Below are 23,010 nucleotides of genomic sequence, written 5' to 3'. Positions count from 1 at the left end.
AGATATACCTATTGGAGACCTATACTATGCATGAGATATACCTATTGAAGACCTATACTATGCATGAGATATACCTATTGGAGACCTATACTATGCATTAGATATACAGGGAGTGCAGAATTATTAGGCAAATGAGTATTTTGACCACATCATCCTCTTTATGCATGTTGTCTTACTCCAAGCTGTATAGGCTCAAAAGCCTACTACCAATTAAGCATATTAGGTGATGTGCATCTCTGTAATGAGAAGGGGTGTGGTCTAATGACATCAACACCCTATATCAGGTGTGCATAATTATTAGGCAACTTCCTTTCCTTGGGCAAAATGGGTCAAAAGAAGGAATTGACAGGCTCAGAAAAGCCAAAAATAGTGAGATATCTTGCAGAGGGATGCAGCACTCTTAAAATTGCAAAGCTTCTGAAGCGTGATCATCGAACAATCAAGCATTTCATTCAAAATAGTCAACAGGGTCGCAAGCAGCGTGTGGAAAAACCAAGGTGCAAAATAACAGCCCATGAACTGAGAAAAGTCAAGCGTGCAGCTGCCAAGATGCCACTTGCCACCAGTTTGGCCATATTTCAGATATTTGCAACATCACTGGAGTGCCCAAAAGCACAAGGTGTTCAATACTCAGAGACATGGCCAAGGTAAGAAAGGCTGAAAGACGACCACCACTGAACAAGACACACAAGCTGAAACGTCAAGACTGGGCCAAGAAATATCTCAAGACTGATTTTTCAAAGGTTTTATGGACTGATGAAATGAGAGTGAGTCTTGATGGGCCAGATGGATGGGCCCGTGGCTGGATTGGTAAAGGGCAGAGAGCTCCAGTCCGACTCAGACGCCAGCAAGGTTTAGGTGGAGTACTGGTTTGGGCTGGTATCATCAAAGATGAGCTTGTGGTGCCTTTTCGGGTTGAGGATGGAGTCAAGCTCAACTCCCAGTCCTACTGCCAGTTTCTGGAAGACACCTTCTTCAAGCAGTGGTACAGGAAGAAGTCTGCATCCTTCAAGAAAAACATGATTTTCATGCAGGACAATGCTCCATCACACGCGTCCAAGTACTCCACAGCGTGGCTGGCAAGAAAGGGTATAAAAGAAGAAAAGCTAATGACATGGCCTCCTTGTTCACCTGATCTGAACCCCATTGAGAACCTGTGGTCCATCATCAAATGTGAGATTTACAAGGAGGGAAAACAGTACACCTCTCTGAACAGTGTCTGGGAGGCTGTGGTTGCTGCTGCACACAATGTTGATGGTGAACAGATCAAAACACTGACAGAATCCATGGATGGCAGGCTTTTGAGTGTCCTTGCAAAGAAAGGTGGCTATATTGGTCACTGATTTGTTTTTGTTTTGTTTTTGAATGTCAGAAATGTATATTTGTGAATGTTGAGATGTTATATTGGTTTCACTGGTAAAAATAAATAATTGAAATGGGTATACTGTATATTTGATTTTTGTTAAGTTGCCTAATAATTATGCACAGTAATAGTCACCTGCACACAAAGATATCGCCCTAAAATAGCTAAAACTAAAAACAAACTAAAAACTACTTCCAAAAATAGTCAGCTTTGATATTAATGAGTTTTTTGGGTTCATTGAGAACATGGTTGTTGTTCAATAATAAAATTAATCCTCAAAAATACTCATTTGCCTAATAATTCTGCACTCCCTGTACCTATTGGAGACCTATACTATGCATGAGATATACCTATTGGAGACCTATGGAGTTTTAGACCCCCATTTTTATTGTGGGGTCCACATTACCAGGTGAGAGGATACCCATTGAGGTATGGTGGCAGGCACACTGGTGTTGGTGTCTCTTTGGTGAAGAGTTTTTATCACTAAAGAAGATTTGATAGAATGATCTCACGTTTATATAGTATAAGATTGGATACCCATGTTGAGATATTTTCTACACAGATATACACAATTTTTTTATTTATATCCATAAGGAGGTTGTTGAATATGGTTATATTATTTTATTATCTGATATACTGTATATACTCATCGGGCACTTTATTAGGTACACTCTGCTAGTACCGGGTTGGACCCTCTTTTGCCTTCAGAACTGCCTTAATTCTTCGTGGCATAGATTTAACAAGGTGTTGGAAACATTTTGGTCCATATTAACATGATATCATCACACAGTCACATCCATGATGTGAATCTCCCGTTCCACTACATCCCAAAGGTGCACTATTAGCTTGGGATCTGGTGACTGTGGAGACCATTGGAGTACAATGACCTCATTTTCATGTTCTAGAAACCAGTGGTGAGATGATTTGAGCCTTGTGACATGGTGCATTATCCTGCGGGAAGGAGCCATCAGAAGATGGGTACACTGCAGTCACAAAGGGGTGGATATGATCAGCAACAATACTCAGGTAAGCCATAGCATTTAAACGATGCTCAATTGGTACTAAGGGGCACAAAGCGTGCCAAAAAAAATATCCCCCACACCATTACACCACCAGCCTGGACGGTTGATACAAGGCAGGATGGATCCATGCTCCCTGTTGTTAACGCCAAATTCGGACCCTACCATCTGAATATTGCAGCTGAAATTTAGACTCATCAGACCAGGCAGTGTTTTTCCAATCTTCTATTGTCCAATTTTGGTGAGCCGGCATGAATTGTAGCCTCAGCTTCCTGCTCGTGGCTGACAGGAGTGGCAACCAATGTGGTCTTCTGCTGCTGTAGCCCATCTGCTTTAAGTTGTGTGTTCAGAGATGGTATTCTGTATACCTTGGTTGTAACAAGTCGTTATCTGAGTTACCGTTGCCTTTCTATCATCTCAAACCAGTCTGCACATTCTCCTCTGACTTCAACAAGGCATTTTCCTCCAAACAACTGCCACTCACTGGATATTTTCTCTTTTTCGGACCATGCTCTATAAACTCTAGAGATGGTTGTGTGTGAAAGATCCAAGTAGATCAGAAGTTTTTGAAATACTTAAACCAGCCCATCTGGCACAAACAACCATACCACATTCAAAGTAATTTAAATCCCCTTTCTTCCTCATTCCGATGCTCAGTTTTAACTTCAGCAAATCGTCTTCACCACGTCTAGATGCCTAAATGCACTGAGTTGCTGCCATGTGATTAGCTGAATCACATTATTTAATTAACTGTGTTACCAAGCAATTGAACAGGTGTACCTAATAAAGTGCGGGGAAGTGCATATATACAGTAAAACCTTGGTTTGAGAGTAACTTGGTTTAAGAGCGCTTTGCAAGACAAGCAAAATTTTCAAATAAATTTTGACTTGATATACAAGCGATGTCTTGATATACAAGTAGCCTCAAGTCACAGCTGAGTATAAAAGAGAAGAGAGGCGCCTCTAAGTGTAGCAATATGGTTAAATTTAATGAAGGTACAACATTTAGCAATTCACATGGTTGATGATTGGAACAGGCACATCTAAGTATGCAGGCATCAGGGGTAAAGCTGTCCACATAGACCATCCTCCGCACCGTCATCTACGTCATCCTTTCCATGCTGCCCCTCGCTTTCAGGTCGCTTTACTGCAGGGTGGTCTTCAGGATTACAGTCTAGCAGCCGACGGTGCAGAAGATGGTCTATGTGGACAGCTTTACCCCGGATGCCTGCATACTTAGATGTGCCTGTTTTATTCATCAACCATGTGATTTGCTAAATGTTGTACCTTCATTAAATGGAACCATATTGCTACCCTGTAGCTCCTGCTGGAATTTGCTTCCAATGCCCTTGTGGAAGCGGCTATTTGTGGATGGACATTGTATGGTTACACAACTTATCGCAATGCTATAATCTTTTTATATGTACTATAAATTGAAGGATTTATGAATAAATGGTTGTGGAACGAATCATCTGAGTTTCCATTATTTCTTATGGGGAAATTCGCTTTGATATAAGAGTGCTTTGGATTACAAGCATGCTTCCGGAACGAATTATGCTTGCAATCCAAGGTTTTACTGTATATCACTTACATGATTTGATGTTTCACATGAAGACTGAGGTATGTTTCGATATATTTTGATTGTTACAGTGTTTTTTACATTATTTGCACATTATTTGATAATTTGTGTGTATTTTGAATTAATTTGCATTTTTATACATACTGGAGCACTTCACAACTTTCTTAATAATAATAATAATAATAGCACTGCTTTTCCTGTGATAGTGAGAGGGATCTGGGTTATACATACCTGTTTTTTCCTATCAACTCTTCTTGGTAAACTTTTGCCATCCTTCGTTATTTTACTTATGTTGAGATTCAGACTTTTAAAAACAAACTTTTTTTCCCATTGAGGGAAAAGTAGCAGGCTCACTGGATAACTCATCTCCTCTACTACTGATACCTTCCATTTACCCCACCTCCACCACCACCACCACCATGTTCATCTGACAGAGCCCCTTCCAGAATCTCTGTGTACGTATGGTTCAGGTCTTGTTTATGGCTTACACTGTACTGAGAACCCTTTCTTTCTTCACTTGACATTACTTGGGTATGATGACTGGTACATACTAGCACTGTATCAGGAGAAGGAGGAGGCAGGATCACAAGCTGATGCAAAATTCCAGCTCATTGAAGAAAAGTGATAATGTTGCTTAATCCTCCAGTGAGAAGACTGGAAGAAATGTGAGCTAGAAATCTGCTCAAGCAGTTGAAAGATGTGTCACCTACCTGGCTGTGTTCTTTGTCTTTGCTCTTTGGCAGGTAACATATGTGTATTTGAGTTGTTGGGCAATTGGGAACATGTTTCCTCTTGTTTACCAACTTAAGCAACTTACCCGTACTGATGACCACCTCTACAAGAGGAAGTACTACCACGGGTATTCTTTTCGGACAGACCTTCAAACTTACCATATTTGCCCATATTTGGCAAAACTGTACTTCACTGGATACCACCGCTACAATTGCTATTGTCACTGAGGTCTTCACTAGAGTCAGCTCATACAAAGGGCATTGGTTCAAATTAGCTGAAGTAGAATTTGCACGCACACAAACTTTAATGGCATCCCACTCTTAGTCTGTAGGGCTCAATATTCAATTGGCACACTCTTTGCAGCTAAAAGTTTTAACTCTTCTGGGAAGGCTGTTCACAAGGCTTAGAAGTGTGTCTTTGGGAATGTTTGACCATTCTTCCAGAAGCGCATTTGTGAGGTCAGGCACTGATGTGGACTAGAAGACCTGGCATCTCCTCCAATTCATCCAAAAGGTATTCTATTGGGTTGAGGCCAGGACTCTCTGCAGGCCAGTCACAGTTCCTCCATCCCAAACTCGCTCATCCATGTCTTTATGGACCTTGATTGTGCAATGGTGCGCAATCATGTTAGAACAGGAAGGAGCCATCCCCAAACCGTTCTCACAAGGTTGGGAGCATGAAATTGTCCAAAATGTCTTGGTATGCTGACGCCTTAGGAGTTCCCTTCACTGGGACTAAGAGGCCAAGCCCAAGCCCTGAGAAACAACCCCACACTATAATCCCACCTCCAGCAAATGATTTGGACCAGTACTCAAAGCAAGGTCCATAAAGTAAACTCTGGACCCCAGCAGTGCAAAAAATGTATGTATAAAGGAATGCTGAGGAAGGGCAAGAAAAATCTTCTTAAGATCTTCTTAAGTTTCAATCCCAACACCTTAGGAGGCCACGGACTCTAGTTAAACCAATTTACCCTTAATTTGCATCCAAGTATTACATAAGACATGGTGCTATATTTTAATACATTAATATTAATAAAGTGTAAGTCGGTAATTAGAGCCAGAAGCTCCAAACTTTGTATGCATATGTGAAGTGGTGACAGTAGCAGTTACCAACGATATGACTTGCAACTTGTACACTTGGGATTTATGGTATATCAACCGCAATGTTGCCGAAGGCTGTTTTATATCCCTAACCAGTTAATCTAATAATTAGTAGTCATTATATTTTCAACCATTTTTCTAACATTTCTCCATGGTTTTTCAATAAAACTTGATGTTTATGTAAGCTCACCAGTACCACTAAGTGAGTTGTTATTTCACTCCAACTCCTTCCCAATGTAAACTGGCTTTTGTTACCATAGCAACAATGACCATTTGAAAAGCAAAGGGGAAAATGGCTAAAAATATAAAGTAATACTTTGCAGTATTCTTTGTTTAGACATTCACAACAGACAAACAGTGTCTGCATTGGACCATTACTTGTCAAATGATGGCTCAGTGTAGTGACACCCTTGGCATTTCCTTAGGGGCTTCACTGTGTGCCCAGAGGGTATTAAGTGACAGCTAATGGCCCAAAGCGCTTACCATTATAGCTCAATGAGATGTTTTGATAATGATCTAGACTAGAAAAAAAATCTACAAATAGAATTTCAGTAATACATACCTCAAGTTGTATTTGTAGAATCTTGGATTTCTATTATATGTTGGATGAAATGTAATCATGTATATTTAATTGCATCACTGAAGGAACAGAGATACAATTCTGTAAAACCCACGTTCAGCTTTTTGTCCCAATTTTTAACCTGTAATATTTATTAATTCCTGTACATAGTTTATTCTCTCAGTACAAATTAGTACCTTTTTTCCCCCTCTTTCTTTTGTTTTGTATCACAGGCCCCTCCCACTTTTGCTGCATAAGCGTACTCAAAAAATATTTGTGAGTATTCTAATAGCAAAAGGAATGGAGGTAATTTTAAGTTCTGCCTACATGATAACATAATCTGAGAAATATATATATATATATATATATATATATTTTTTAATAACGGACAACCATCGAAATTGTGATCTATATATATATATATATATATATATATATATATATATATACACACAGTATATATATATATATACACAGTATATATATATATATATATATATATATATATACCGTATAGGCAGTATATATAATTTATATATTTAGTTAGGGAAGTGGTATTAGCACTGCACTTATTAGGATATACTTTACAGTATATTACTGTATAGTGTGAATCACATAGGAGTACTTGTGTGTTAAGATAATAATAGGTATTCATAGGCAGCATGCTAGAATTTTTCTTTTTTTTTTTAACTCTAATATACATTTTAACATGTTTTAAATATTGTAAAAACATAAAGCTTTCATTAAAAAAATACTTCATTGCGATGCCATGTTTAGCCATTACCTGTTATAGGATGAAAAACTTCTTCTGTCACCCAATTGTTTTCCAAAATTGTCACCCTGTCACAGGCTTCCTATGGAGCCTGCAAGTTGTTATTTCAACATAGATTATGCACACATTTGTCACCCTATAAAAAATTTCCCCCCGAAAAATGCCATGCAGCCATCAGTGGGAATGCATGTAGACAGGGTGTGCCTGCAAAAAGTTTGCAGAAGAGCTACAGCAGTGAAATACAACAAAGCGTGAAAAAAAGTTGAATATTTATTACAGGTACTTATATAGCGCTGTCAACTTACGCAGCGCTTTAGATATATATTGTACATTCACAGCAGTCCCTGCCCTCAAGGAGCTTACAATCCCTAACTCACATTCATACATACAGAGACTAAAGGCAGTTTAGACAGCAGTGTAGGTAGCAGTTTGGAGTGTAGGAGGAAGCACACACAGGCACAGGGAAAACATGCAACTTCCAGACAGGTAATGTCATCTCTGGGATGCAAACCAACAACCCTACTTCTGTTAGGTGGAGGTGCTAACCAGTTAGCCACTATGCTGATGAGTATTTCATTTAAAAAATGGCAGTTGTTTATACTGCTTTACATCAACTTTAAAGTATATGTGAAGCCATATGTTGTAAAACAATGAATTCAGTTTAAAATAGAAATGAAAGGCAAAATGTTTGTTTTTTTATATGATCACATATTCTCGTGTTCTGCATGAGGGGCTTAGAGAGGTAGGAGTGAAGAAACATAATTACACTGATCTTCGCAGTACATGGCTGTGCATGGGGGCAGGTCAGTACCAGTCTGATCATTGGAGGCAGGCAGGCTGCTCTCCCAGCACTGCCAGAAAACTGACTATGATGGGATGAATGTTCCCTCATGCAATAGAAATACAAAGAGAACAGGATACTTTTTAACACTATCGTACAGACACAAATCAGGAATACAAAATTTTGGGGTAACATATTTTTTAAAACTACAACTGACATGTCTATGAAAACTGTTGGATTCTAGCCGCTTGCTGACCATATACTGTACATATACGGCAGCAAGTCGGCTCTCTTGCGCTGGATCACGTACCTAGTAATTGATCTGTGCGCTGGGGTAGGGAGCACGCCCACGTGCCCCCGCCATCCCAGCTGTGCTGCGATTGGCTGCAGCACCAACCAATCAGCGGGTGTCGGCCACTGACTGGTCGCTGGCACCTGCTCCAGACATTACTGAAGAGAGCCCTGTGTAGGTAAACATACACAGGGCTCTCTTCTGACCGCAGCAATGTGCAGTTTTTTTCTTCCTGTAAAGCAGGAAGTATAAAATCGCACATTGCTTAGTAAAAGCAGCACACAAAGTACACACAGTAACAAATGTTGGCCACACATTTAACCCCTTGATCACCCTAGATGTTAACCCCTTCCCTGCTAGTGTCATTAGTACAGTGACCGTGCATATTTTTAGCACTGATCACTGTATTGGTGTCACTGGTTCCCAAAAAAAGTGTCAAAAGTGTCAGTTAGGTGTCTGATTTGTCCACTGCAATATTACAGTCCCGCTATAAGTTGCTGATCACCACCATTACTATCGAAAAAAATAAATGAATAAATAAAAATTCCATAAATATATGCCATCGTTTTTGGATGCTATAACTTTTGCGCAAACCAATCAATATACCCTTATTGGGATTTTTTTTTTTTACAAAAAATATGTAGCAGAATACATTTTGGCCTGAATTGATGAAGATTTTTTTTTTACATTTTTTTTGGGATGTGTTTTATAGCAGAAAGTAAAAAATATTGTTTTTTTTTTTTTTTTTTTTTTTCAAAATTTTCAGTCTTTTTTGTTTATAGCACAAAAAATAAAAACTGCATTGGTGATTAAATACCACCAAAAGAAAGCTCTGTTGGTGGGGAAAAAAGGACATCAATTGTATTTGGGTATGGTATCGCACGGCCATGCAATTGTCAGTTAAAGTAACGCAGTGCCATATCACACTGGCCATGAAGGGGGTAAAACCTTCCGGAGGTCAAGTTGTTAGGGGAAAAAAAAGATATGAGGGGAAAAAAATAATGATTTATTTAAAGCTGGATCCCAGACAGCTAAAAAATGCACAAATTAAGAAAACTTCAACCCTAAGGCCTCATGCACATCAAAAATGATTATTTTTCAGGCATTTCTTTCAGCCTGTAAAAGCATCTCTGTGTTGGCCTATGTGTCCATGCACCAATAGGCATTTACAGGCATATTAGAAGACGGGCGTTTACAAGCTAAAAAATAAGCCATTACCAGCACATTTAGGAGAGGAGCTGAACAGCACAAAAAAAACATTTTCAGTTCCCAAGTATGGTATTAGGGATGATTTCAATTTTGTGAATACGCAGAAATATGTTGAGAATAGAAGAATCATGTGGACATATGAGAAGATAAAACATACACTTACATACAGTCAGATGAAGATTTTTTTCTATGCTGTCTGTTCAGCCATAGATCCTGAGAAATTGTGGCTTTTTCTCTGAATCTATGGTCGAATAGAAATCGACATATTTCTGAGTATTCACAAAATCAGCCCAATTACTATACTTGGGAACTTGATGGAATTGGATTGGCAATGCCAGAATTTTGATCAGGTTGCCATGTCATTGCCAGAATCAATGAAATCTTAAAGCGGAGTTCCGGGCACAAAATCAATATTTTTTTTTTGTGCCCCTCCGCTAGGTAGACATCACCTGAAAAGGAATTGGATAGTTAGGTTTTTTTTTTTTTTTTGTTTACTCACCTTGTAATTGAAGATCGTAAATACTCACCTCAGAGTACTTCCTCCCTCAGCGCCGCGGCTCACCCATCACTTCCTGTCTCGCGATGATTCCTGGGAGCTGAACGCCATCGCTCCCAGGAATCAATGCGACGGCACCGCCCCCCGCTCGTCACTTCCGGGCGACGCCGGAAGTGACGAGAGGGGCCGGTGCAGGCGCATTCTGGGACAAGAAGACGCGGGGAAGAAGACACAGAAGAGGACCGCGCCGGCTTCAGCTGCCCACAAGAGAGATGGAAACGCTGTGGAAGAAATTTTATAAGTATTTCTTCTAAAAGGTAAGTGCGAACCGGGACAGATCAGAGGCTAGCCATTGTGGAATGTACTAGCCCTGACTGTCCCGGGGGTATGTTCATTGAAAAATGACTTCTGTGCCCGGAACTCCGCTTTAAGAATGACTGCCTGTCATGGAATGTTAGATTCCCGAGTCATGTGTAGCACTGTCCCCATAGGGCTTGCTGTGTGATGACTTCTTGGGCCTTCTCTGTTTACCTGCAGACGGTCATTTAGGGACAGTTCATGCATTCTTACTCCCAATGGCTCGTTACTCAATAAACAGTCCAGGGGTTTTGGTTTTGTATTTATTGTGGAACTTGGATGGGAGAAGGAAATAGTTGGATACTCCAACTTGCTTTAACCATACTGCCACTTGTATGGAAGGGGTTAAGTATTCTTGCTCTCTCCAGCAGCAGACTTGAAGCAACTACATTATCTTCAGGACACTCTCTAGCATCCTCTTGACTGACACCTGTCCACTGATGAAGGGATGGCCCTCTCAGTACAGGCCCCGTGACACAGATCTGTACTCACTGTAGGCAGAATCAGATCCTTTTCAGTGTCTCCCTTCCAGTCAGCTCTGCAGGACCCCCGGATTCAGCTCCTCTCTGACTCTCAGGTCCTCAGGTCAACCACCTGAGCCCACATGGCAACTTCTACAAATGAGGGGCAGCTGCCCCCTCCCTCTGGAACCCCCGCTCTCAAGCTAAAAGGCCCCAAGCACACATGTGCCCTTAGTATTTATACAGTATCCCAGCATGCACCAATGCACTTTCCTCTGCCAATCACCAGGGCTCACTAAATGCCTGTGCAATCATTTGTCAGGTTCCCTCCCACTGTCCAATATGCCTCCCTATGGGACCAGTGTGAAACACTTCAGACAAACAGAGCTGCACCTGAGCACCATGAGCAGACCTCACTAGCAGATCTTTCTCTCTGGTAGGCAGAGAAAAATATAGATTTATCTGTCAATCTTTCTGGTAAGCAGTAAAGATCCAAAACTGTACTCTCTCTCTAGCACCTACCTAGGAGGGTGCTACACATGCATGATGCGTTACTTATCTGATATCACCACAGAGAGGAAGAAGGAGTAAGGTGCCCGGCATTTGGCTTCCTACCCATAGCAGTAAACCTGGGTATGATGCTGGTGCATGAAAGTGCAACACGGCACAGGGGATATTGCATGGAATGGTAAAGATGCAACTGAAAAGTAAGCACATTCTATACTTCTGTGTATACAAAATATCAGTGCACAACAAACTTAAACAAGCTGCAAACACAAAATTGATTAGGCTCCTTTCACACGATCAGACCGATCAGGTCCGTCTGTCTGTTTTTCAGGCGGACCTGATTGGCCCACCCATTCTCCTCTAGGAGGAGGAGCATGTCAGCAGACATGTGGCATCTGATCCAACAAGATCCTCTGAAAACAGCCAGATGGCGATACGTTCTCTATCCGTCCAGCGGGTCAGATTGGATGAAAACAAAACAAAATATAAATGACACAATGGGGTGGATTTACTACCACTTGGAAGTGCGCTTGGAAATGTAGTCACTGTAGATCTGACGGGAAGATCTGAAAGGAGGAGAAGCTCTGCTGACTTCTATCATCCACTCATGTGCAAGCAAAAAAAAATGCAGTTCTTATTTTCCTTGCATGTCCCCCCTCAAATCTACAGCGGCTGCACTTCCAAGTAAACTTCCAGGTGCACTTGCAGTGCACTTGTGGTGCACAGTGGATTTGCCATTAGTAAATAAACCCCAATGTAAATAAAATTATACACAAAGGCATGCCTAAATATGTATGTGTAAAAATGAAAGGGAAAATGTGAAACCAAAGTCCATAAAAATGTGCATTTAGGTCCAATATGATATATGTGACAATCAGAAGAAACAAAAACAAAATCTCCAAATACCCTTGTGATGTCACAAAAAAAGATTATTTTAAGTTCTATTCATAAAAACACATAAAAATGTATGCGCTCACAATAATAAATAGAACAAGCACCAATGTTAAAGTGTAACTAAAGGGAAAACTTTTTTTCTAGTTTTGGATAGAGCGGAGAGAGATTAGAACACCTGCACAGGTTTTTATTGCAGTCTGTGCCCTCGTAAAGGAGATTCACCTTCTCTATTTGTCCTGTTTACCATTATCAGTGAAAGTGAAAAAAAATCACAATTTTTGGGTTGTCCCCAGAAAAGTAATAGAGGGAAATATTCCAATGGGCACAGTTCCGGTAACCTGGGGGTCCCCAAGAAATTCCCTTAATTTGAAGGGATTTCCTCCCAATTCCTGTTTGGCTATAGAACAGGAAGTGAAGGGAATTGAAACAGAGATGGCGAAAAAAAAAATTTGAAAGGGGTTAAATCCCCCCACTATACTCAAATTGAGAAATGTTTTACTTTAACCACTTGCCGACCAGTCACTGTGACTGTACTGCAGCAAAGTGGCACGATTCCGTCCAGCAACGTAGACCTACGTCGCTGGACTCCTCCCCCTGTAGGCGGCGCGCTCCCGCTGTTTTCAGTCACAGCGGGAGTCGGGCCAGGGGAGGAGCGGCGGCGATCGCCGCTGCTCTTCCCCGATCGTCGGGGAATCTAGTTTGGAGATCCGCCCGCTTGTGTAAACAGAGTGGGCGGATCTCCAAAGTGACAGGGAGTGACAGATCGCAGTGTTCAGCATAGCTGAGTCACTCAGTCACCTCCCCCCACACACGTTAGTAAGCACCAGGCATACATTAACCCATCCTCTCCAATAAAATTAACCCCTTCCCTGCCAGTGTCATTTTTACAGTAACAGTGCATATTTATAGCACTGATTACTGTAGAAATGTCACTGGTACCCCCAAAAGTGTCAAAAATGTCAGTCAAGGGTCCGATCTGTCCGCCGCCATTACGCGTTAAAAAAAAAAACAATAAAAATGACATAAATCTTTCCCTTAGTTAGTAAACGCAATAACTTTTGCGCAAACCAATCAATTATTGTGATTTTTTTTTACCAAACATGGGTAGCAGAAAACAAATTGGCCAAAATTTTTTAAAAATTTTGATTTTTACATTTTTTTTGGGGAATTTCATATAAAAAATGTTAAAAATATTGTTATTTTTTCAAAATAAACGCTCTTTTTTTGTTTATAGCGCAAAAAGTAAAAATCGCACAGGTGATCAAATACAAACCAAAAGAAAGCTCTGTTTGTGGGAAAAAAAGGACGTAAATTTTGTTTGGGTACAGCGTCGCACGACCGCGCAATTGTCAGTTAAAGTCGCACAGCGCCGAATCGCAAAAAGTGGCCTGGACGTAAGACAGCAAAATCCTCCGGTGGTAAAGTGGTTAAGGGGCTGGCTTAGAGCCCTGCCACAGTACTTGTATATGTCACATCATTCACTGCTACAAGTCAGCTGCTTCTCTCTGGCCATCCACCATGCTTTTCACACCAAGATCGCAGATGTTTCCCAATGCGTATCATCAGCATGGCTTCATCAGGAGCACAGACGATATGTGACCCTGATGAGGTCTCATGGGACCATGGACCAAACATTGGGGCCATAGGGAACAAACACAGCCACCTTCTAACAGGAAGCTGGATTACATAAAAGGAATTTGGAGATTTGGAGGAGGCTGAGAACAAGAATGTACTTTTCTGAGTTAGGAATACATATATGAATGACATCGTTTAGTGTTATTTTAATGTTTTTGTTCAGTTGTACAGTTATTTCTTACAATGCATAAAAAAAAATATTTCAATTGCATTTCCTACATACAGTATATTATGATGAGATTATATGTGCATTACTGTATAATATGAAATATATATATATATATATATATATATATATATATATATATATATATATATATATATACACTTAATAAAATATATTATATAAAAAAACATGGTTATCTTTGCCTTATTCATTTATGCTTTTAAAATGCTGTGTTTCCACAACTTGGTTCCTTTCTTATATTGAAGAAAAAAAAATCAGGCATTCTTGGATATTCAGCCAGGATTTTAAATTTTCTTGATTCTGGCTTGAATAATTAATATTTGCTACAGGCCATGTAGTCTTTAGCTTGGGTGTCACAAGCTTATCCAATATGCTTCTTGACATAGAAAGCTTGACGTGTAAAACAGAGAAAGCATAAAAGAAAACAGGGGTAGCTCTGCTCCTCCCTTTAAGCTATGTATTGAGAATAATTGGCCAAAACGATGTGGCTGCCGCTTTTAAGAAATTACGTGATTAATTGTAATTTCTAAATGCCGCATTTTAAAATAATACAATATTTAAAGGGTAGACTGACGAAAAGCCAAGAGAACATTTTTGTAATTCTCGGGACCACAAAATTTGTATGCAGGCATTGCACTACCTGAACTTTGCAAGCATCGTGCCCAACCATGGTAATGATGACCTCTTGGATGCATTCATTTGTGTGTCTATGGTCATGAGAATTTCCCATCATGCTTCACAGTCTCTGTAGCAGTTTCACCTTTGTGGATAATACTTTGTGGATAAACCTGCTGCAAATTAAGGATTTATGCTGCATAAAAGATACAGTTTTAAAAAGCACAATTTCATGCAGTTCTGTGTTCTTTAAAACTACTTAAATGTGTTTTGACATACAACTAACATGAGAACCCAAATCAGTCTTGAAATCTGCCTTGTATCATTCCCTGTACAGCAGGAAGGAACGAAAGGAAGGGCAGCACTCTTCTGCCTAGTCATGTGCTGACAAGAAACATGCTGATAGGGGGAGAGAGCAGAATGAACAAGGGGATAAGCTCATCATTGTGCTGTTGCTCTTTTAGGCTAGGTTTACACCTATGCGATCTGATTCCTGTACCATTTCACTGTTTGCACTGCGATCTGCGAACGGATCTGGGGTGTCATTAAAAAGGAGCTCCAGGCACCTATCAAAAAAAATAAAAAGTCAGCAGCTACAAACGTCAGTCCCCAGACGTTTTTAGACTCTTAAAAAATGAAGAGGGGATGCCACACAGTGGTAAACATGGCCTTGTCCCAACTTTTTCGAGATGTGTTGATGCCATAAAATTTAAAATCAATTTATTTTTCTCTTAAAATGATACATTTTCTCAGTTTAAACATTTCATATGTATTCTGAATAAAATATTGAAATTTAAAACTTCCACATCATTGCATTCTGTTTTTATTCACAATTTGTACAGTGTCTCAACTTTTTTGGAATCGGGTTTGTACTTAAGCAGAGTTCCAGCCTCTGAAAAAAAATGTAAAGGTCAGCAGCTACAAATACTGTAGCTGCTGACTTTTAATATAAGGACACTTACCTGTCCAGGGATTCCGCAATGTCGACCCTCTGAAGCCGATTCCATCAGCTCGGGTGCAAGCGCCAGCATTACAACTAAAGGAAACCAGCAGGGAAGCCTTCAAGCTTCACAGCCAGTTTCCTACTGTGCATGTGCGAGTTGTGCTTTCTGGATGGCACCGTTGTCTTCTGGGGGACACACAGGTCATTTATGGACCTGTCAAAGCTCAAGAGCGGCATATGGCGGGACGTCTCAGAAAAGGCGGAGTGTTTTTGAATTTTTTGCTATGTTTCAGGTGCGGCGAGCGTCATGATTGATGATGGATTTACAACGAGGGACACTATTTTTTTTTTTTTTTTTAATAAAGGACTTGTCTTTTTTATGTACAATAAAGGTATTCTGGCACACAGAGGGTCAATGCCCAGCAAGCATGTAAATACATATAAGGAACTTGGGGTGAGCAAGCGGCCAAAAAGTTTAATAAAGCCCATATACATAAATGGGGGTTAAAGATGTGCACCGGTGCCAGGGTTTGGCCAGCTCTATATAGAGAAATGACAAGAAATTGCCACCTTAGTACAGTATTAAAAAAAAAGGAGCTAGAGGCTCTGAGCACATAGCCTGTTAATCGTCTGGTCCTCCCACCATTCCGGTGATGTCACATCCATCCATGTGTTCCACGCTGGTTGGCGTGGACTTCCTGGGTGCTCCAGGCTCCCAAGCCTATTCTACAACATCTACAGCTGTCGAGACCCTGCTATCTGCTGAGAGCCTGAGCCAGCCACTCCCGCCCCTCCACAGCCCAGAGCTCCAAAGATCGCTGCAGGGGAGTGCAGGGAGCCACTGACAGACGGCTGTGGCTCTCTGCTTAGAGTGGAGGGGAGAACTGAGTGATCAGCGGTGTTTTATCGCTCAGTTCTCACTGCAGAGAAAACAACACATGCAGCATCAGATCAATGTTGCATCCACCTAGGTAAGTATAAATGTTTATTTTTTTTAAATCCTGAACTTCTCTGTTAATGAAAAAAATTTAAAGCTTTCACTCTAAGGTAAAAAAAGGTTTAGGTAGCAGTATGCCCCTTCACCCTTTCTTCCCCCCATACTGGAGTTCTCACTCAATCCAGCTCTGTGCCAATCTGCAGCAGCTCTCTTCCCACTCCCCAGTCTCACGTTCTTTGCTGAGGCAGCAGGAGCCATTGCCTCCCACAGCTGTCAGTCAAATCCTGTGACTAGGGAAGCTTTTTAAAGCATCGACTATGGATAATTTAATGTACCATTGTTTGTTGTCGTCCCACGAGCGTATGTAATTTTAAAGTGAGACATGTTTGGTATCTGTATACTCAGCATAACGTAATCTTTTATATTTTAACAAATAATTGGGTATTATATGTTTGGGGTCACTACAATAAATTAAAGTGTACCTTTTCCAAAAAAATTGAGTGTGAAAACCTCTGCACAAATATTGCGTGACAAGAAAAATTGCAATACCCAACATTTTATTCTCTAGGGCCTCTGTTTAAAAAAAATAATAAATAAATAAAAAAAAAATATATATATATATATATATATATAATGTTAAGGGGTTATAAGTAGTTTTCTAGCAAAAAAAATTTATTTTTACATGAATATGTGAGAAATGTCATAATTGATCTGGGGATAAAGTGGTAAAAAACAGAAGCCATACCAATTCATTTCAAGACTACAGCAGTCTATAATAAACTAGGCAGACTTAACCAACATAGCCCTATATGAATAGATGGAGATAATCTGATTAGAAGGTTTAATGCAATGTAACTATTTTCATACCTGTTGTTATACAACAAAGCTCATGTTGTTTACTTACTGAATTCATATGCTACTGAAATGGAGCATCGACTGATTAAGGATATACTAATTATGTCTGGTCAGCAGATCACCAATGACAAAGCATGCCTAGCACAGTTATGTTCTGACCATTTTCCTCTGTGTTGATGCAAACAAGAGATTACCAATTCTTCCTGCCTCATTACTCTGATTGTACTGGGAGCCCCATGGCTCTTCAGTGTACATTCTTGTTTTCCCAGTTCAATCCATGGAAGCAAAGGAGACTGAGGTGCACTCAGAGAGTTTATCCTATCCCTCATTATCATCACTTCCTCTTTCTTTTCCAGTGTAGGGATTTGAAGAGCTGGATTAGTCTTTGTCAGTCTTTTCTTGTTTTCACTAATTCCCACTTGACCAGTAATGATCAGTGGAGAAAGCGCTGTCTCTCAATACAAGACCAGGTTTCTGGTGGGTGGGGGTCAGTTACATAAAGCAGCGTGTTATACAAAGTCAGCAAAGTGGAATAAAGCTGGAATGCCACCGGCATGGCTTTTAATGTTTTAACCCTGCTTTATATTTGAAAGTGGACACTTTAAGGTTGATCCCAACATAGCCCAATAAAAGCAATCAATTAGACCAGTTAAAGCATGACGATAGTTTTTCTGTTTAATTCACATGTGCAAGAATGAATAATTTAGTGTATGCAAACCCACTTTTTGTTTTGGATAGAGTAAAGCCCCGTACACAGTAGAAATTTGGCCGGGAAATTTCATCCGACGACCGATCTGCCAATTTTCGGCTTGTTAGTATGGTGCTTCCGTCAACCGACTCTGACTTTTAGGCCGAAAAAATCCTGGTGTGCAGGCTATATAATTTTTGTCGGCCGTCAAAACACGTCCGATTTTCGTCTCATTAGTACAGATTTCGATGGGGAAAAATCTTATGAGCAAGACTAGGCATGCTCAGAGATGAAAGAACACACAGAAAGCAATCCAACACATGACATCACTTCTGAAGTAGAATTCTGTCGTGCGGGAAAATTCGCGTGCAGTCTAGAGCACATTCCAACCAACAGACACCACTCTGGACAAAAGACAGACAACCAGTCGGCGGAAATTCATTGCGTGTGTACGAGGCTTAAGGAACGGTAAGAACCCCTGTCATATTGTTATTTCTGTCTATGCACCACTTGGAAGAGTCAACTGGTTCTGCTGGCTATCATCTCTCATACAGAAAGTGATGGAAAATACCACATTTTGGAGGTGATAGACCTAATTTACAAGAGCATACAACCAAAGGTGATGGAAAATTTCCAATGAGGACATCTGTTTCAGTGACAACTGTCTGAAAGTGGATTACCTCTTAGGTTTGTTTAAGAAAAAAAAAAAAAAAGTGAACAACGCAATCCAACGGAGTCAGTACACCAACACTGGGCTGATCCAGCCAAACCTCACCGCACACCAGTAGCATGCATTGCAACACAGTGTAAATGTATCCTTACTGCTCATTGTATCAAGGGGTCAAAAAAAAAAAAACACAACAGGGCTTTTAGTTATTTCCTACTCTATCCAAAATGAATATAAGGTCTTGACTTTATAAACACCTAGAATAGAACTTGCAAAAGATTGCAGTGGTGTATGAACACTGGATGGTGCTCACCTGCTGTCACTCTCATTGAGACCTTTGTTCATCTGCGAACAATTGTCTATGGTAACTTCAGGATATTCAACTCTATAAATAGTACAAGGGACATTTATCAAGCAAATTAATTACAACTATAGATACAAGTCAGGTTTCCTGTCATTTAGCAACTCCTATGTGATTTGTTTTTTTTATGTATTTTCGACTCCTGCTCCTGTAATGGACAGCCAAACGAGACAGATTTGCACAGGTCTGAGACCCATTTACCACGGGAGCTTTTCATTAAAAACTGGGACACAATTAAAAAAAGTTAAGTGGCAAGTTTTATTTTGTCGCAGTGCTACTTAAGGGCACCTGAGGGAGAGTTTATTAATAAAGGTGCCTAATTATCCTAAATCTATCTTAAGTTTGTCTAAGATCAGATCTGTTCAGCAATGCATGGTTAGGCGACAGAATTAATAAATGTCCCACTGTCTTGCCATCTATGTTTTGACATGACTGTGCATATTATTGGATCTGGTGAATCTTAAATTTACAATTTTTTTCTCCCTAAAAAAATATGCATGTAGGTATATCTGGTCAGCTAAAAATCAAAATTTCATGGATTACAATGGTTGGATTCCTAGGATTCATTGATCAGACAGATCTACGTGTAAATATTCAGGAAAATCAAATGTAATTTGTAAATTGCACCCTGGAACAGACCATTTTTAGCAACCAATCAGATTCTCCACTTAATTTGAAAGAATAAAACTTTATTGTTTGATACAGAAAACATCTTCACTTTTTCTCCAGTTTTCTATGGTTTAGTTTTTGTAGAATATCCCTGAAATGTTTACATAGACATGTAAGTGTATGTAATCCCTAAACATGTACATTTTTAGATGATATCTTGCCCCTCCTTGTCTTTTTTCTTTTTCCTCCTTGTCTTGGGTCTTTCCTTTGGACCTGGTGATCCTGCCAGCACATCAACCTTTAGTGGAACTTTTGCTCCTTGGTTGACAACACTGTCCTACTACAAGGCTATAGCTATCCAACATTGTTGCCTTAGTACACTGATGTTCAGTCTAACATGAAAACACACAATGCACTATTCAACTTGATTGACAGATTAACTGCCTTTCTCTTTAATGCAGCCACTGCATGCTCACCGCCCAGCAGAGCTGATGTGTACCTTTGACAGCAACAATGTGCACCTGCTGACGTGCTGCTAAAACAGCAACTGGAGGACCCTTTTCTCTGATGGCATCACAATCTACGCTTATGACTATTTTGCTGTTACCAGTCCAGAAATATTTTTTTCAGCATTCTGGAAGCCCTGTTGAAGGTGAATCCTCATAACCCCTGAAATGCATTGGCTTTTTTACAAAACATGACTTCTAATAAAAATCAATTCTTGACTCCATACAAGTTGTTTGTCGCTTTCCTACTTGCATCTACCGGTCCTTTCTGAAGGCACATTTTTATATAATGAAATCCCATCCCATGTGAATGTAACCAGAAAAGCTGATTAAAAAGTATGAAAAATGAACTGTCGGTATTGTCTCTGCCATGAAGTGTGCTTGATAAAAGAGAGTATTGGCTTCCTGGTGTATAAATATAATAAATACGTGCGAATATCAAGGAATAGGGTATGGTTTTAAACTTCAGATTAAGACCATGTGCAATAATAAATATATGTACAAAAAAATAAACTATATGAAAATTTTAAACTGTGCAAATTGTTCATGTACAATAAATACTTAAAAAAATTCCCATTAAGTCATATAAATCCAATATTGGTTCTATACACACTGTGAAGGTGCAAGCGCAATAATGAAAAAAGTGACTGTGTGTCTCAAATACCTTAAGTGCAAATAAATAATGTGCAAATAACAAAAACACATTAAAGTGAAAAATAGCAGCAAAAAGCCCCTATTTAAGGCGTATCCTCTTTCATGGGGTGTATATTATTTCCAAGGATATACAGTCCATACAATTGGGCAGTGTCCTATTAATGTTCACTATTCCAAAGTGTTACTATCCATTTAAAGTGCTTTAAAAGGGGGGGGTGGTTGCAGACAAGTCCAGGAAACACTCCCTTGGTGCGACAGCTCCCAGTGCTCTCACTCGTGTTCTCCAATGGGGATACACTCACCAGATTACAGGCCCCTTTGCAGGGGTATACAGCTTTGTGTACATTTCTCTCAAGGGTGACTCCTCTCCCCTCGCCTCCACTTAGTGGTAATAGCTCCTCGTGGGTATAAAAAAAAGATAGCCTTCATTTGTGCGATAACGCTAAAATTAATGTTTATTAATTTTTTACCAAAGAAGTTGAGTGCACGTGCTCAGCATCATATCCAGAGGTTCTCTTTGAGAAATGGAGGTATGAGTGCTGCCAGCATTGCTGCAGAGGTTGAAGGGGTGGGGGTCATCCTGTCAGTGCTCAGACCATACGCCGCACACTGCATCAAATTGGTCTGCATGGCTGTTGTCCCACAAGGAAGCCTCTTCTAAAGATGATGCACAAGAAAGCCCACAAACAGTTTGCTGCAGGAAAGTAGACTAAGGTCATGGATTACTGGAAACATGTCCTGTGGTTTGATGAGACCAAGATAAACGTATTTGGTTCAGATGGTGTAAAGCATGTGTGGCGGCAACCAGGTGAGGAGTACAAAGACAAGTGTGTTTTGCCTACAGTCAATCATAGTGGTGGGAGTGTCATGGTCTGGGGCTGCATGAGTGCTGCCGGCATTAGGGGGCTACAGTTCATTGAGGGAACCATGAATGCCAACATGTACTGTGACATACTGAAGCAGAGCATGATCCCCTCAATTACTGGGCTGCAGGGCAATGATCCAACATGATAATGACCCCAAACACACCTCCAAGATGACCACTGTCTTGCTAAAGAAGCTGAGGGTAAAGGTGATGGACTGCCCAAGCACGTCTCTGGACCTAAACCCTATTGATCATCATGGTCTGGGGCTGCATGAGTGCTGCTGCCACTGGGGAAGCTACAGTTCATTGAGGGAACCATGAATGCCAACATGTACTGTGAGATACTGAAGCAGAGCATGATCCCCTCTCCTCAGAGACTGGGCCGCAGGGCAGTATTTCAACATAACGACCCCAAACACACCTCCAAGACAACCACTGCCTTGCTAATGAAGGTGACGGTAAAGGTGATGGACTGGCCAAACATGTCTCCAGACCTAAACACTATTGAGCATCTGTGGGGCATCCTCAAATGGACGGTGGAGGAGGGCAAGATCTCTAACGTCCACCAGCTCCGTGATGTCGTCATAGAGGATTGGAAGAGGACTCCAGTGGCAACCTGTAAAGCTCTGGTGAACTCCCTGCCCATGAGGGTTAACGCAGTGCTGGAAAATAATGGTGGGCACAATATTGACAATTTGTGCCCAATTTGGACATTTCCACTTAGGGGTGTACTCACTCTTGTTGCCCGCGGTTTAGACATTAATGGCTGTGTATTGAGTTATTTTGAGGGGACAGAAAATTTACACTGTTATACAAGCTGTACACTCACTACCTTGCATTGTAGCAAAGTGTCATTTCTTCAGTGTCGTCACATGAAAAGATATAATAAAATGTTTACAAAAATGTGAGGGGTGTACTCACTTTTGTGAGATACTGTAGATCTGGGCGACATGTGCACGCTAAATTGGCCATTCATTGGCAGGTCGAGTGTAGTCATTTTCCAGTCCCACTTTGTATTAGAGCTGAGAATCATCATCATGAAAAAGGTCACCTAACTCAACACTGTCCTCTGAGACAGATGCGGTGGCACTGTCCTGGATTGTGAAAAGAATAATGGCACTCAAAACACTGTTATTATCTGAACAATATTGATCAATGCTGATCACATACAGATCCACCCAGGACATACTTGCTGTGCCCTATTGATTGCTGCTGACCCATCATGAGACCATTTGGTCTCATGATAAAACTGTAAGATGACACATCCATATGTGGTCTTATTTCACATATGTCTGAACAGTCCTGGAAAGGGGGTCTGGGTAGTTATATTCTAGGCATCTTTAGATTCTTATGTATTTTCCTCAATAC

This window comes from Pelophylax lessonae (genome assembly GCF_965119305.1).
Source record: "Pelophylax lessonae genome assembly, chromosome: 7".
NCBI lineage: Eukaryota > Metazoa > Chordata > Amphibia > Anura > Ranidae > Pelophylax > Pelophylax lessonae.
Note: the sequence above shows the minus strand (reverse complement) of the source record.